Raw genomic sequence first — 19,426 nt, 5'->3', positions numbered from 1 at the left:
CACATCGTTGGCAGCGTGTGATGCAAGTATCATGGGACAACTTTGAGGGTTTTTAGGTCCAGGTTTATCATGTCAACTGTATGCGACCTGTGTTGTTAATATTTTGCACTGTGAAGGCAATACTGCCCTGTATAATACCGTAATAAATTAGTGCGTTACGATATTTCAGTGCTATTCTATGTTCACGCATGTAGTTAACACCTTGTCATTTCGTCTTTATATGTCACATTTTCAAACCAGACTGGTGTCTTCAAGAAAAAAAATAGTTTGCATGACATTAACCCCAATCCTCGTATATATATATATACCGAGCGAGGCAAAAGTTATTTACCATAGACCAACTCGGTAACTATTGAAGATATGAAAAAAAATGATATGAGAGCATTTTCATAACCAAGTGTGGGTTGACAGTCTAAAATGCTGCAACTTTCGACGAAGCTTGGCACTAGTGAAGAACCCGAAAATGAAGAAAAATGCAACGTTGCTATGTAAGTAGAGGACAAGACGGTATGGAAGGATCTTGAGCGTGTAACACTCTAGGCCAAGGATAATAGAAAAGGAAACAAACTAAAGAACAAAGGAGCACAACTATTTCCAGGCTCCCCGGCAGTGGCGTCAGCACCATACGGGGAAAGGGTTAAGAGGATGGAGGTATATGAGGAAGACAAACAAATGAAAATAAGTCGTGTCGTTTTCTGACAGGTTTACTGCACAAGTTGGTGAGAAGAAATGCACACTTCATCTCAAAAAGGTTGAATGCACTCTTTATTGCTGTTTCGAGGCAAACATTTTCTACGGCAACCTTCGGGTATCTCCGGAAAAATGCAAACCAGGTTCGAACCTCGAAGCCAACCTTTGCAATCTGGAAAAATTTCCAGATGTGTTTTTCTTCTTTAAAATGTAATAAGACTTGTTACCAAGTGTATAGAAAAACAACATTGATTGAAATACTTAATGATTCAATATTCCGACACATTCTACTAATGTCAGCACATGCTTGTTTGCCATTTTGTTCTCCATACTTAATGGTACATTTAGATACGTAAAGGAATCTTTCCATATGTAAAAGAATGGTGAAAGTTAAGACATAGAACATAATTCTCGCCTGAGCACTTAAATAAAAGTCAAAGTAGAACAAAAACAGCGTTTGCAGTGGATATGAATTTCATAATTATCTTAAATACTGCTATATATAGCTGGAAGTACTCTCCGAAGAGCGCTTGAAGTAAACCGTTGAATTTCAAATCGTAAGGCTGTGAGTTCAATTCCCATCTGGGTCAATGCTTCTTTTTATGACATTCTATTTTCCGCAATGCATGAAAAATTATATAAAATAATTACATTAAAATACATCAGTTATATATATATATATATATATATATATATATATATATATATATATATATATATATATAACATGTAATCATTGTAGTACATAGTAATTATTATGCTTAAAATATAACAAGTGTTTAGAGTACGTCGTTATTCTATTTCTGTATGTTAAATACAAATTAAGAAAATAATATCATTGCAATAAATAAATTATGTAGTGTATTTATTTGCAGCTATTTGTCATATAGAGGTTACTTATCAACATTCGTATTACAGCATGTCATTGATGTTCTTGAAAATACCTGATATATGATTTTGCAATGTGGAAGTGGTGATGCCTTTGGTCGCTCTCTCTCACTTTCTTGCTCGCTGACTCTGTATTTATATATATAATAGTGGATGTATGTGTGTGTTTCAACATAATCCCGATATGTCTACAGCAATTTTAACCATCTTTCCTACAATATGGAAAAGAGTACTGTCGGGACACACATCAAAAATTCTAGAAAAAGATCGATATTAGTATCGAATCCACAGTTTCATGGTCGCTTGGGTTAACAGTTCTACTTTCAATTCAAATCCAATTAAGCTCCCATCAGCACCTATGGTGTTTACGTAGGGACATAGAAATATCGAAATCAACCGATATTAGAGTCCAATCTTAAGTTTTCAGTGCCGGTAACAGTGTCGCATTTCCCATTAGTCCAACTAGGCCCATTTGAAGAGCGCAAAGTTTAAAAATTTATTATTTTTCGTATGAAAAAGATAAAAAATCGAGAGCAAATATACTATTTCATGAGCAATCCTCTTTTGCTATACAAATATATTTAATGATGGCGTAAAAAAATCTAAAAATAATTCAGAACGTTTTCCAATTACTTTTTGTTAGGCAGTTGTAGCTGTAGATCTAGTGAGTGGTATTTAAGTGCAATATATTCACTAATTAAGCATATTTGAACTAAGTTTTATTTGTAAGTTAGGGATCATGGTCCGGAGAAATATGTAGTTATTGGGGACCTGAGAGCAAAAGTGCGTATGGACGCCGAGGTTCTAAATGCAACACTGGTCGCTAAATTAATTGGTAGTAATTTTAATGCCATTTAATGCCAGTTATTCCTAGTAGTGGCAGTATCCGTTTGCTGTCCTATGAGGAATGAAAGGGGCTGACATCAAAATTATAAAGAAAGACCGACATTAGTGTCGAATCCATAATTTTGGGGGTGGCTTAGATAAAGAGTGGCATTCCAGGTGCATGTAAGAAGTTAAGCCCCCATTAGCATCCTGAAGGAGTGTGTGAAATTTGTGACAAGTAGTAGTAATTGAAAATGGCCAATGTTAGTATCCCATCGACATCTTTCGTGGTCCCCATGTTCATTGGGAGCAGTTCTGATGACTTTTAAGTTTAAGTTCAACTTCCAGTAGGAGTAAGATCCCCCAGCACAACTAATAAGGAGAGTCGAAGGGAGTAAAATATACAATGATTCAAAACGACCGATATTAGTGTAGGGTCCATAGTTTCGTTATCACGGAGATAAATAGCAACACTAAACGAATATGTCAGGTGGATTTTGTATTTTCAGGGGCAGCATCGAAGGTATTGCTCGCACAGCTCTAAGTATTTTAATGTTTCTGTAGAAATGAATATTTCAGCGTATTTCTGGAATGTCTAGGACAACCTTTACCAAACTCTGGGGACATATTGCTTTCAATCTAAGAAGAAAATATTGTAGTAGTATGAAGTTTTGGAAGTTGGGAGGTGTGACATGTAAAAATAATGTAAATCGACTGGTCTTAGTGTTTTATCCATAATTTTCTCGGGCATTGAGATGGATAGTGATTCCCCAATGGAGTTTACATCCAAAATCATCCCCATCTTCACAGGATGATGGCCTGGGAGAGCTAAACATAAAATCTCAAAAATTACTCAAATATTTGTCGAAGTCATTGTTTTCGGGGTGAGAAAGTGTTTCTAATAATTTCGAAGCTAATTTTTACCCACTTCAAGATGGGCTTTTTAATTCACCCATCAATTATAAATTTCTCACCTTAGGAAGAAATTACCATTTCAACTATGATATTAAGCGTAACCTTCGCAATCTATGAAAAATTCTAAGGATGTATCTTTCGTCTTTTAAATGAAATAAGTCATGTTAAAATCAAAGATGGAGTGGGTCAATGTGTCGGTTGGTACGTGGGTGAAATGGGTCAAGATTTGTGGGTGGGTCAGTGGATCGTGGGTCAAAAAGACGTAAACTACTGCAAAACACCACTAACCGTGACGCACACTGACCCACTGGGTGTCCACCCTTTTCGCCCAAAGATATTTCGTCCAACATTTCGTAAAGAGACGTTTAATCCAAAGACATTTGGTCCAGGGACATTTGGTCGAAAGGACAATTCGTCCAAATGACATTTCGTCCAAAGACAAAGACATTGGTCCAAAGGACATATCATTAAAAAGAGAATTGGTCCAAAGAACATTTGAATCACTGATTGGAAAAAGGGAATACGTACATCAGACCAAAGTTTTCAATAACGCTAAAAAACCTTCTCGTGGCGTTGTTTGTATTTGTTGGAAAAAGTGTATAATTGATTACATGTAGCAAGGCAACTAACAAACACTAAGACAACAAGAAGAATCTTTTATTGCTGCACTGCAATTGGTTAGAAAAGCTTGAAAATGAAAAAAATCCCTTTTTCCAATCAATTAAAGTTGGATGCAATTGTAATTGTGTGTAGGGTATGTAATGCGCAGTTTATGATAGAAAGCTATGAAAATGTACATATTGAATGCAATGTTTTATGTTAATCTTGGATATATGTATTCGAACTATCACACATATTAAACTTCTAACATTTTTATTGTCACCATTCGTTTTTCCGTACATCATACGTTATTCGTACAGCAAGAAAAGTAATACAATAGACAATTGAACAAAATACGTAGCAAAATACATTGTCACAGTAAATTGGGTTTACAGAGGGTCCTATCCTTCTGCATCTTCGTCTTCTACCGTTTCTTTGTCAGTGGTTTTCCATGAACAAATCATCCTATAAAACTGTTTGTTTTGGTCAGGTATGTATATGATGATTTGTGAAAAATCGTTGATCTTTTTTTCTGATTGATCGAGACTTGCCAATCGTATACCTTTGACGTTGGCAATGGAATGTTTGTGACATTACTTTTGAGTAATCGAAAAATATCAGTTCTTAGTCCATTGATAAACTTATGAACTTGCACATGACCTGGAGATTCTGTCTTGTAAACAGTGTCTCTATTTACTTACATGGAATTTCACTGTTTTGTCCACAATGCTACCTGAAGATTTCTTGTAAAACGGTTACCACCATTGTTTAAAATCTAACATTTCTTCATTGACAACTTCGTAAGCCTGAAATGGAGTATCAGTATTTCTTGCATTCGCAATCATGTGTTTATACTGTGCTGGTAAAAAATTCGATTGTCTCGTTTGATTTCTAGTTTGATTTCAGCAAACTTTCGGTCACATGGTAAAAACTGTGACCTCTGACAGGCAAATATTGGTTTATAGTGGTGAACCGTTATGACACGGTCAGGCTGAAAAGCATTCATGTCATTGAATAATTGCAGTTTTGACCACCACTTGTATCATTGAAAACATGTAAATCTTTAACTGGTTTGGGCAAAAACTTCTCTATAGATTGTGCAATGCGAAAACAAGGCGAAGTATCGTAACGACACCACAGGGTTCTGGTAGTGGTATACTTACACACAGTCTCACAATTGTGGTCGTGTCCTGTAGTGACTGGGAGAAGAAAAAAGGAAGCGTAGTTATTCCCTTTTTCTAATCAGTGAGAGATGTTGCCTTCTACATTGGTCATATAGAGTTGCCCAAACATTCCTATTTTCTTCTCAACGATGCAACTAAAGTAAAGGAACACATCTGCTATCTAAGGTTAAAATCGCAAAAAAAATTGTACTTATTCCCTTTTTCCAATCAGTGGTTCATTTCGTCCAAAGACATTTGGTTTAAATGACATTTCGCGTAAAATAAGGCCTTCCGTGTTTCTCAAGTGTTTGCTTCAAATTTGGTCAACAACAAGCACAAACAATATAGTGTATTTTATAGCATTTCAGGAGGCACCTTTAACCCTTAGAATGTTTTTCCGCATAAAAAAACACATGTCGATTAATTTCCTGTTTGCTGTTGATGTGCCAAATTTGAAGCAAACACTTGAGAAACACGAAATACCATATTTTACATAGGGTCTCTAAAATATCTACCCACAATTTCATTTGCTTTGCTCCACTAATTCCTGCGCTGTTATGGTAATATTTACTTTCTTTCGGAGGAGGACAAGGCTCCAACACTGTTTTTCCGCACAAATTAAAACACTGTTTTGGGAATTGTCCCTACAAGAAGTTTCGTTGCAATTCTTCATACTCTTTAAGAACTTCTGACGAATAATTATTTGGCCTTTTCACATTTCGTAATCAACTTTTTAATAGGTCCGTGATATATGCAACCGCTTCTTTCAGGAAAATACGAAAGCGAATTACCTCAATTTACGTTTACAATATCTGTCCACAGTTTCATTCAATTCTGTGGCTCCTTCTTGCCTTTTAGGCCTCAAATTTCCAAATGCTGGGTGGGGGATTTGTCTCTTAAAACCGTTTGTCCGCAGAGGATAAACCCGTATTCGTCTATTTTTTTTTTTTTTTTTTTTTTTTGCGTATTGTCCCTACACAATGTGTCGTTCGAATTCTTCATGTCCTTTAAGCACTTCTGACTTACTGTTATTAGCACTTTTGATATTTCACGATCAACGTTTTGTAGAGGTTTGTGTCTCACCCAAAACTTTTTCTTTTTTCAGGGAAATACGAAACCTATTCATTCATTTTATGTCTACAATAACTCTGCACAATTTCATTCACTTTGGTTAATTTCTTCTGGTCTTTTGAGCCTCATGTTTCAAACATTTGGATGGGGGCTTTTGCCTCTAGAGCCGTTCTTCCGCAGCAAATTTAAGGAAAACTTGTTTTTCTATTTTTTGCGTATTATTCCTACCCGAAATTTCGTTGGAATTGTTCACGTCCTTTACAGACATCTGGCATACTGTTATTAGCACTTTTGATATTTCGTGATCAAATGTTTGAAGGGGTCCGTGCTCCACATAACTGTTATATTCAGGAAAATACGAAACATGTATACTCTCATTTTCGTCTGCAATATCTGTGCACAATTTCGTTCACTTCGGTCCACTTCTTCTTGCCTTACGGGCGTCAACTTTCAAAATTTTCAGTGGGGTCTTTTGACCTAAAACCATTTTTCCGCAGAAAAAAGCATGTATCCGTTTATTTTATGTGTAGTATCTACCTGTCAAATTTTATCAAAATTGGAGTATTACACTTGGGAAGTATTACTTGTCAGTCATAATGTTATATGTATCACTTTTACTCTTCTAATAGAAACAAACCCCGGAACCCCAGGCGTTACTGGACCAAATGTTCTTTGGACGAAATGTGCTTTGAACTAAACATCCCTGGACGAAATGTCCCTTGGACCAATTGTCTTTTAGACGAAATGTCCTTTGGACCAAATATCTTCTGGAAGAAATGTCCTTTGGACCAATTGCCTTTTGGACGAAATGTCCTTTGCACCAATTTTCTTTTGAACGAAATATCCTTTGGACCAAATGTCTTTTGGATGAAATGTCCTTTGGATCAATTGTGTTTTGAACTAAATGTCCTTTGGACCAAATGTCTTTGAAAGAAATATCTTTTGGGCGAAATGTCCTTTGGACCAATTGTGTTTTGGACCAAATTCCTTTTGGACGAAATGTCCTTTGGACAAATGTGCTTTGGATGAAATGTCCTATGGATCAATTGTGTTTTGGACGAAAAATCTTTGGACCAAATGTCTTTTGGGTGAAATGTCATTTGGAGCAATTGTCTTGTGGACGAAATGTTCTTTGGACCGAATGTCATTTGGATGAAATGTCCTTTGGAACAATTGCCTTTCGGCCAAAATGTTCTTTGGACGAATTGGTCTTTGGACCAAAAGTCCTTGGACCAAATGTGTTTGGACTAAATGTCTCTTTACGAAATGTCCTTTGGACGAAATATCTTTGGACGAAACGACTCCCAACCATCCGCCGATCCATTCTGTTCAGTGCATTGTAGACAGCATCTTCTGAATATTGGTGAGCTTGTCTACGTTTTACTTTCAAGATCATTTTTATTCTTTTTTCATTTGTTTCTAATGAAAAAAGTTCAGGCACTTTTGAATTATGATATTCGCAATTTTAAGAGTGGCAATAGCAATAGGAATTTGATTTTGAGATACAGCTTGTGAGCTTTTAGAGGAGCTAACTGCTGGAAAAAAATTGAATCAAATGTAATATACGAACTAATTATACCTAGTAATTATACCTGTAATATACGAATTTATTAAACCTAGTATAAAAAAATTGAAGGTAACTATGCCTGCGTGATCATCACCGTCAAATAGCAAAGTCAAATGAAATCTTGAACGCTCGCTATTTTGCACAAGTTAGCATAAAGACCCGACACTCTTACCATTTTCTTTAAATTTTAGCAATACTTTTAAATGTCATACTACTTGATTCCCCTTGCAATTTTCAAATTTTGAGTTGCTCCCCTCCTTAGACTCCCCGGGGAACCTTGGGGCAGTTCTTTTTCCTCGACACGGGGTACCTTTGAAAATATACGCGTTTTCCCGTTTTAACATCTGTTTCATCGTTTCAGACTTTTATTAGTGCAAATGGGCTTGATGGATACCATGCTTCTTTATTCTCTTAGTTGTCAGAATCAAGCCCACATGCCGTAAGCGTCAGTGGACCACCGATGCGCAACTGGCGACCTTTCTCCGAAAGTTGGTGATCCCGCAACTACGATCTGTGGTGGCCCCACTTCCATTTTGAAAATTATACTACCAGGGTCAGAGAGTCGACGAAACGCAAACGAACCACAAAATTCCTCCCCCAAAATATGTTAAGTCGTCTATACGCATGATTTGTTTATGTTCAGGTGAGTGTAAAAACACTAGAAAAAAGCAGGTATCGCGAGGTGGGCGCGAACCTTCAACCTTAAGTTTACTTGCCGCATATTATTCTGACTTCGCCACGGAAACAATAAAGAAAATCTCGCTTGTAGACGGATAAATTATTGAGGTTTTAATTTAGCCAATCAAACAAATCTCTCTATCTCGAGTTCTGTGAGATATTACTGTGAACCGTTCGAGATTTATAGCTTTCTGGTAGGGTAGGGTATCTATGTGCAAAATTTGAGAAAATCGCCGACGAGCACCTTCGGAACCTCTCCTTTTTAGCACAATGTTGACCAGAGATGGTACGGTTGAATGAAACGTTGATCCACATCATACTGACCCACCACACATCATGACCCACGACCCACCGTGACCCAGAATAACTAAACACCCAACGTTACCCATTTACCCATTATGTACCCACCATGACCCACTCTGACCAACCAAAAACTATAAACAACTCTGCACATTGTGACCAACTCCGACCCATTTAAATACATTGTCATTAACTTTGATCCATGATCCACACCATCCTCTCTACTGGCTAAATAGATTATATTTGTAACAAACCATTTTTTCCAGTAGTTTGCTCCTCTAAAAACTCACAGCCCTATCTCAAAAACCAAGTAGTATGTCCTATTGACATTGTTACAATTGGAAATATCAAAATTCTAAAGGGCCTGAACTTCTATCTTCATTACAACCAAAAGAAAAAATAAAAGTGGAGGTTTTGAAAGTAAAACGTAGACAAATTTGTCTGCGTTCAGAAAATTCTATCTAGAAGGCACTGGGTTGGTGGCCAAATGGGTCAGTGTGAGTCACGCAGACAGTGTTTTGCAGTGGCTCACGCCTTGTTATACTGGCCCACTCACAAATGTTGACACATTTGACCCACCGAACCACTCAATATCTGATTTTAACATGTAGTATATCATTTAAAAAACGAAACATACACCTATATATTTTTTTCTCGATTGTGAAAGCTAGCTTGATACATATACTAGTTGAGATGGTAATTTCTTCTTAAGATGAGGAATTCATACGATTAAAAAGCCCATCTTGAAGTGGGTATGAACTCCATTCGAAGTTATTAGAAACGCTTTCGCGACCCCAGAAAACTATTACCTCGACAAATATTTAAGTAAGTTTTTTACGTTTTATTAATCATATCTCCAAGCCCCTCATCCAGTGATGATGTGGATGAATTTGGATATAACGCCATTGAGTGTCTCACTACTCATCTCAACGACCCAGAAAAACATGGATAACACTCTACAATTAGTCGTTTTACACTATTTTTACATGTCACTCCTCCCAACTTCCATCCCTAGAGGTATCTGACTTCCACAATTTTTTTTCATTAGATTGAAAATAATATGTCTCCCATGTTAGGTAAAAGTTGCTCCAGACATTCCGGACTTTTGCTGGAATATACACGTATACATACATCAAAACATTTAGAGCTGTGTGAGCAACGCCTTCCATGTTGCTCCTGTAAATTCAAAATCCAGGTGGCATAGTCACTCATTCCAAAACGTGGCATTAAATGACATTGTGTTTGTAATAGTATCACGAACTCAAACTATGGATTTGACACTAATATCAGTCACTTGAGACATTTTATTTTTCATCTTTTATCACCCTCCATGATGATGGGTTTTGAGTCGATTGAGTTGATTTTGAGTTTAACGTCCTGTACACCAGTGAGGCTATATGAGACGTAGACATGCTAATTAACGTAGAATCCAAACTACATGAGCTCTCGCTGGGGTCGAATCTGGGTCTCCCACGGCGAATCTGGGTCTCCTACGGTACGCAATACGCTTAACCATAAAAGAGCTTTACGATGAGAGTTAAATTTGAACTTTAACGCTTTCGGAGTTGTAATTATTAATGTCTGCAACAACGAGAACTATGGATTCGACACTAATATCGATCGCTTTTACTTTATATATATATATATATATATATATATATATATATATATATATATATATATCCCCCTCCAACTCCCAATAGCTTACCCCGAGAGTAGTCTTTTTTAGATTGTAAGCACTACATGTAGGAAGTTTGTTTACATGATGGAACACACCACGCTATATATATAGGAGGAAGGAAAGGAACAACATCCATATACAAAAGCATTGCAGATGCTCTCTTAGACATGAATTCGTGTTCGTAGATTTCCAGTTTACATGGTTTTGGGGATCGTGAGTTTTGTGTCTATACCCAGATTGGAGTTTGTATAATAATTTATGTTTATACCCGCAAGTCTCTTTACCTTTCAGTAAGCGTAAATCAGCGTAAATCACTTGCTTTAATGAGAAAATTGAGAAGTAACTTCCGTATGACAAATAACTGGAAATAAATACACTACATAATTTATTTATTGCGAAGATATTATTTTCTTAATTTGTATTTAACATTCACTTATAGAATACCAACGTACTGTGAATACCTTAAAACATAATAATCAGTATGTTCTGCAATGATTGTATATTTATTACTGATGTATTTTAATGTGATTGTTTTACACAATTTCTCATGCATTGCGGAATATAGAATTTCATGAAAAGTAGCATTGACCCAGATGGGAATCGAAATCACAACTTTACGATTTGGAATCCAACGGCTTACCATTGAACTAACCCAAGCGCTCTTCGACAAGTACGCCTAGCAATATTTAAGGTAATTATGATTTTCATATCTACTGCAAACGCTGCTTTTGTTCTACTTTGACTTTTATTTTAGTACTCAGACGAGAATTATGTTCTATGTCTTAACTTTCACCATTATCTAAATGTTCCATTAAGTATGGAGAGCAAAATGACAAACAAACATGTGCTGACATTAATACAAAGTGTCGATATATTGTATCATTAAATATTTCAATCAATGTTGCTTTTTTATACACTTGGTAACACGTCTTATTATATTTAAAAGAAGAAAAACACATCTACAAAGGGTTTTCCCGATTGCAAAGGTTGGCTTCGAGGTTCGATCCTTGTTTTATTTTTTTCAGAAGATTCCCAAAGTTGTTTTTGAAAATGTTTGCCTCGAAACAGCAATAAAGAATGCGTTCAACCTTTTTGAGACAAGATGTACATACCTCACGCACTCACGGCACTTGCTTCCAGAGGCAACAATCATGGGCGCTATTCCAATAGGTGCTCAAATTGGTGTCCCTCCTTAAGTTACACAAATGGATACTGCGTCTCAGACTACCACGCACACGCTGGAGTGTTTGGAGTGTTATTGCTCTACATACATTTCGAATATTCTCCTGCAGCTGTTTTACGGTTCTGGATCAATTCCGATACACAACGACCTTTAGATACTCCACAAGTAAAATCTAATGACGTTAGGTCTGGTGACTTCAGCGGCCATCCCACGAGACCCTTTCGACCAATCAACCGGCCAGGAAGCACCTCCTTGAGCCAATGTCGCACTGTGAGGCCGTGATATGGCGTGCTCCATAGTCAGGGAAATCCAATACACACGCGATACCAAGGGCATTTCATCGAGATAGGGCTGTAATGTTGTGTGCAGATGATGTAGATACTGGTCTGATCTTAACCTATCGGGCAAAAACACACAAGCTAATATGACGCTGCCATGTATTCCACACCACACTTTCACTCGCTGGTCCGCTTGATTATGCGCTTCAGCAGCTATGTTGGGTTTCTCGCAAGACAAAGACACAGCCTTGTATCTATTGACTATGCAGTTGAGGTAGAAAATAGCTTCATCAGTGAATAGAATGTCAGCCTCTAGAATAGGATATTGTATTCGTGTCCGGTGAAACCACCCACAGAACTCTGTTCGTCTGTCTGTGTCATCTCCATGTAAGGCTTGTACCAACTTTATTTTGTAAGGGTGATACCGTTCAAGTGATAAAATCCCGTAGACCGACTTCTGAGATGTGGACGCCTCTTGTGTAATCATCAGTGTTAGTCTTTCAAGAATACTGCCACCATTCCAAAAACATCAATAGTCATGTCGCAGGATTTTGTAGTTCGTGGTCGTCCACTACGGTACCTGTGCGCACGCTACATGTGGCTTTAAAGCGTGCCAAAAAACTAGTTTGTGAGACGGTGCTACCTGATTTCGATGACGCCTGTGGTACTCTGCTGCTGTTTCCCATTGACTCATTCCACCTGCATGAGTTAAGACTATTTCAGATTTTTGTTGCATTGAATACATGTCAAGTCCTCAAAACACACGTGTAGCAGATGAAATCGACAGCTCAGAACTAATCTCAGTTTATCCAGAGGGTTCGCATTGAACACCCCTTGAACAAATAGCCGCGTGGCACATGTTAGCTACGATTCCTATGTAATAATTCCGCCACTCTACTCTGGTGATAACCTTGAAATTCTCTCAGGCAAATTATCTGTGTACATACAGGTTGCGACATTGTCAACTTTGTTCAAGTGTATCACAGACCAGTTCATTGGATTTGTTTATCAGTTGTTCTTCTTGAGTAACCAAAACCGATATAATGTTCTGACAGATCTTAGTGCGCAGAGTCAATAGGAGCAACGCATAAAGCAATGGCTAGACCCGAATCACAAATTACATAATCTTACTACTACTACTACTACTACTACTACTACTACTACTACTACTAATAATAATAATAATAATAATAATAATAATAAGCATATAGGCAAGAAATATGGACAAACAGTGATAGACACCAGTGATATAGGCCAGTGATAGACAATTACATGAACACAAGAAATATCACAGTCCAGTCATCCCGACAGCGATTTTCCATGGATCTCCGTACTCCTAACAGGACAATGCCGGGATGCTACCGCCTCTACACTGACCAGGGCTGCTGCCTTCCCCACTCATCATCTTACCTAAAAGGGCAGCTATGACTTCGAAGTTCCCCGAGCCATTCCCTTAGCCGCTTACTTTCTCACATACCTAAATCAAAAAATCAATAATGGTAGGACCAGGCCATAAAAACAAGCGACTTCAGTTGGGATATTGGCTACCGCACACTTAAATCTCACAGTAAATCTGTCAGAAAATGACACGACGTATTTTCATTTGTTTGTCTTCCTGATATACCTCCTCTCTCCTAACCCCACTCCGTTGTGGTCTGACGCCACTGTCGTTGGCTATGCAAATATGTCTACTTCTTTGTTCTTTAATTTGCTCCGCTTTCTATTCTCCTTGGTCCGGGGTATTTCACTCTCCAGAATATTTTGTTCTGTCTTGTCCTCCACTGGCGTAGCAATGTTGCATTTTTCTTTACTACTGGGTGTTACAACAATGTCGAGCTTATACGGTTGGTCCGATTAGGAAAATTCCACCATTCTAGATTGACAACCCACAATTGACACTCAAAATACTCCCTTGCCATTTTTTATATCTTCAATAGTTACCGAGTTGGCCTATGGCAATCGACTTTTAACTTCTTCAGTATACATATTTCAAAAGTGTACTGATTCAATAGTAGTTGAATTAGAGTCATAGTTTAAACGCCATTTTCTTCAGTATAAGGACACCATTCCTACGGTATCATAAACTCTAACCGGAAAAGTCGGGAAAAACTGAAAAGTTTCTGAAACAATCATCCCCTCTGAACACTTGTGCCATTTGAGCTCGTACCTGGTTTCACATAGGAATCTGAAAAAATGAGAAATACTCAAATGTCCACACAATTAGTATGCAAAGCATCAATCTGATACCTTGAAAACTAAAGACTTGGAAACGTTTTGATATTTGTCTTAAGAGAAAACATCAAGCTCTACGCACCCACTTGGTGGCGACAAATTAGCCATTAGGATCTAACATGCATAAGGGGTGCTTCTTCGTCCTTCATTGACTTGACCAATAAAAAACCGGACGGCTGTTATAGAACCTAAGTAAGCGTTCAAAGACTGTACTACGCCAAGGTAACAAAAGTTAACAAAAAATCTAAAGGGTAGTAGCTTCGTTCGTTTCAGAAAAGTCTATTTAGGATTTGTCAGGTACATTATATCGTATGGATATGTAACTGTTGAGACCAATTGTACCATTATGTGATCAGTGTTGGCAACAAGGGATACTAAAATGTTCCTATTTTTAGGTAGAAAAAATATTAATATTCGAAATTTATGTTTTTTAATCCGTACTTAATAGCACTTGTGCAAGTCAACTTAAGGGACACAAAATTCCAATCTAACGAACAGTAACTTCCGTGAGCGGCATTGACCCCTAAGATCATGAGTTCTGTTCCGCTAAGGTGGGATGGGGGACTTCAGTATGAAAATTTTCACCCTACCTTGTCAAAACATTATCAAATGCTATGAGAATTTTTCGTTATTAAATCATGCTCAATCAATTGAATCCAACACGTTTACAAATATCATAAACTACGTGATTCATCTTAGCAACCCAGTGTCCAGCGAATATTTCCAGGTCTAAAATTTTCCCACAGGTGGTCCTAACACTTAGCAATAGCATGTTTCATGATCTTGATTACTAATCATTGTTTTCTATGGGCATGTGTTTCGAAGCTGCACCTGCATATACGGTTTCTCATCCCACGTTTTCAAAACAACCATGAAACACAATACTCAACTTAGCAACTAAGATCAATTTCATACAATCTGGTGCGAAGCTACAATCATTGAATATCACAGCTTTAGTTCATAACCTACAAGCGTTTCAGTAGGCAATGGTAAACCGCTTAAAGAGGTGCGACGGGAGGGTACAAAAATAGCTACCCAATGCTATGAGAAACGTGCGTTCGTAGCTTTGCAGGAGGGACTAGGGATGTGGGAGATCCAAAATAGCTACCCAATCCTATGAAAAGCTTCCGAGGGACGAGGGTGTGTGGTACGAACATTGAACACTTGAAAGAATTATAGTGATTCGAAATGAGGAGCCTCGAAGGATGAATATCATATACTATAGTATACGAGATAATAGAGAAACATCAGAGACTGGTAGGCAACACTAGTTCACCCAAGTGGTGTTCGTTTCTCGGTGAAAAAGTATTGAATATTTTTAGACATAAAGTTAATTCGATCGTTTCTGTCGTGAAGTTAAATTCAACGCGAAGTGCTATATACGTGAAATTCTTTTTTTCATTCAATGACCTAAATCTTGAAGTACCAAATTCGATCCCAGCTCCCAACAGAAGGGGTTTTGCGCACAGAATCTTTATAACGTAAGTTAGGGAATCTAAATCAAGGTTAGTTGTCTGCTTCGATTTCACTCCCTCAATAATAATAATAATAATAATAATAATAATAATAATAATAATAATAATAATAATAATAATAATAATAATAATAATAATGCGATGCTGTATTCTTCATTTATTTTTATGCTTTCTATTTGCGGCCTAAGTTCGGTTTCCATTGAAAGCAAAACGTATTTTCTTTTTTAAGTTTTAATATCACAATGTTCAGCATTAGATAGTTCAATTATACATATATACAACCATTAACACATCTTTCGTAAGCCCGATTAACTTAATTTCATACTTGGTCTATCTGCAAAAGTGATATATATTTTATTCCGAAGCTTTTCTGAAATAAAGTCTAATCTATATGCTGGCACTGAGGCTCAGTAGTAGAGTGCTCACGTCGAGTTGGATTAATTTTTGGTGGACAACATCGTGTTCATAGTTTCTCTCTGGTCGTTCGATTATACATGCAACCATTAACAGAACTTTTCTAAGCTTGATTGACGTAGTTTCATACTTGGCCTTGCTGCAAAAGTGACTTCGAATACTAATTAACACATGTTCACTTACTGGGGGTCGGGTTCAATTATCGGTGAAAGAGAGAGACACACACAGAGAGAGGGCCTTGAATAGTTGAAAGCATTATAGTGCCTCGAAATGAACAGCTTTGAACCATAAATATTATATGCTACACTAAAGGGGACCCAACGCCAATCAGTATATAAGTATACTTTCCGCCAAAAAGGGCTAAGAGGTATAAAATTGCTATCTAATAAAAGAGGAGAAGTCCAATGGATTGGGAAGCATCGATTACTGAATATCAGAGGGTTGGAGTGGGGTCCAAAATAGCTACTCATTGCTATGAGGGGCCGCGGTGGTTCAGTGGTAGAGGGTTCACCTCTGGTGCATGGGATCCTGGGTTTAAACCCTGCTTCCGCCAAGTGAACTTTGTGGTGGACAAACCCTGCGTGCGTGGGTTTTCTCGGGGTTCTCCCGTTTCCTCTCACTTCCTTAATTACACTATTTCATTCATTTCTTATAATCATAGTCTCCTTTAGCCTAACTGGAATAACGTGGGACTTATAACTCAAAGTTTTCATTTCATTTTTTCCAATGCTATGAGAAACTACTGTTCTTATCTTCACAAGAGGGGCGGGAGCGCATGTTGTAATAACTAGCCACCACACGACGTGAAGATGAAGAAGGCATGTTCCACCTTCATTCTACACCCGGTAGGCGTCAAACAGCATAATCGTATAGCAAGGTGCTAGTTTAGTCCGGTTTAGGCCCGCTCTGAGCTTTACCAGGCCAGGCCTAAAGACCAAAGGTCAAATACTTCCTAAGTGAATCTTAACTACTGGCAAGCGAAGTCCTAGAGGATAAGCAACAAGATATGCATTAGCTATGTTATTATTAAATTGAATTTTGGATCAGAAAATGTATGAAATTTTGATTTATTGTGCATTCTTTCTCTCTACAATTGATAATAATATTTCCAATTCATTAATACTGGTGTAATTACTTTGGAAACGTACGAAATACAATGACGACGCTTCTCAGTAGTAACCTGCATAGTGTAATTTGATTGTTACTTCCTAGATGCCCTTAAATATTGGCAACGTATTGTGAAAGATTACTATAAATACATTATAAACTATACTTAAATGAAAGATGCCTACAAATAATTTAAAGAATGATTTCCCGAGCTATACGACGTAGATGAAGAAGGAATGAAACCAATGGCAATAATCGACCTTTATGCATTAGTATCTGATTTATCACTAATATATATTATTTTTAGACATTATGTAAACTTTTAGAACAATGATCCGTTTCATTAGACTTTGAAATAAACTAAAGCCTTATATTCCGAAGAACCTTTTATTGCCTGTCGTCTTCACTTATTCAATAGGTACCATTGATATCTTGAGGTTTAACCCTCGATCCACAAAAGATTTCATGCAATTCGGTTGTAGGATTCCAAATTGAATGGGTTAATAATTATTATCATTAAAAATATATGTTCAGCAAACAGGATCGTGTAAATAGGAAAGTTCAACCAAGACTACCCTCTTTAATACCAGGTGCTCAGGCGGAATTAAATATAATAAAACGTCTAATTTGGCGTGCTAAGCTATGATATCCTACTTTACTACTTTATATCTATTAACATTTATATATTTTAATTTTCGAAACAGAATATGCATTGATTTTAATTTGTACCAAATTCATTAATAAACATTTAAATGAAATATATATTCTAGAGTTTGAAACATGCGCATTTTCTTACCTATGTGATGTTGAAAAAATGTTGTAGGAATAGCTTTCGAACTGACAGCTCTGCAGGCAATTGCATTTTCTCATTGACTCCAGACTTGACTTTGAACCTATCAATCAGAAAGGCAAATATTATATTGTTTAGATTCATTTTTATTGTTCAAACATGAATTTTATTTATGAATTTATTGATAATATCGGGTAGTTTTTCTTGCTAACTTTCATATGAATTTTTGTTTTCTGCAATGTGATGTACTCAGACAAATCTAGGTTTCTCATTAAATGATGATTTGATTGGAAATTTTTGTTACAGTTTTCCCTGGGTTCTCGATAATTGTCAAGCATATTTTTGGATAACTGTACTGTAAAAGAACTCAACGTTTTACACTCTTAGAAAGTTCATACACAGTAAATGAGGGCCTAAATTTAATAGTGCCAAAGATGATATATAGACACTAAGAACGGGAAACAAATTATTTCGTGCATAATACATATCAGTCGTCACAGTCGTACCTTACCTCAATGAATGAATGAGCTTTTCATTCCGTCGCCACATCTAGAGGAAATACGCGAAAAGAAGAAAAGGACATTAAACAAAAATGTATGTTACATACACATAGAGGGGCGGTGATAGGTATCGGTATTGTTGCCACGATGTTTTCAATTTTAGAGTAATGTCGTTGGGGAAAAACATGGATGTAAGAGAGATAATGGAAAAAAGAGTGTTACCAAAGTGTTCAAGACGCTTCCGGATACTCTGCAATCGGTTACGAAACAGTGGCAAGGTTTGTTCGAGCATTCATAATGGTGAAACCACTCAACTACCCGGTCGTTCCTCGTATCTGTGAAAATGGTATGAGTGGTGTTACACCGTTACTCAACACTGATCGAGACCGTTTAGTTAGATGAAACAAAGTACCATTTTCGAATAATATACTGCATATAGTAGCATAATGCACTGGGTGTTCTAAAACAGATAAAAAAACAAATTTGCTGTAACTACACCTTGTCTTCTACTTAACCCTAACCACTCATCTAAAGCGTTACTTGTTCTGGCTTGCCTAAATAAAGAACCTTTTCACTTCGTTCAAAACAGCTGCTTGCTAAAAGTTAATGATTGGCAAAAAAAAAAAAAAAACAGGAATATGTAAATGAAGATTAAATTATTAACATTCACTAAATTATCAACATTACATATTTTTTGAAACCAAATACAAAACTTCTTTATTTTGAATCAAATACAGCGCTTTTATACTCGTACAGAAGAAAGTAAGGGGCATGAGCCGTAATCGAACCAGAGACCCCTGGAACCACAACCGTTCACTCAAACACTGACCTAATTTTCAACTGAAGTACTGCGCATTTAAAAACGATAGAGACGGTAGACCGTCTTGCTTCTCTAGGAATGATCTAAACATTCATTGCCTTTCGGTTTGGAAAGTAAACATGAAAATCAACAAAATGCCGATGCAAGCCTTCAAGAAATAGTGATATCCCATCAAAAACAGTGGATCTGTCGAAACACTAGCCACGCAACCGCCACTAAAAGTACTGAAATAAAAAAGTCGGCCAATAT

This window comes from Thermobia domestica, chromosome 14, assembly GCF_964235325.1.
Source record: "Thermobia domestica chromosome 14, izTheDome1.hap1.1, whole genome shotgun sequence".
Lineage (NCBI taxonomy): Eukaryota > Metazoa > Arthropoda > Insecta > Zygentoma > Lepismatidae > Thermobia > Thermobia domestica.
This window is presented reverse-complemented; position numbering follows the sequence as displayed.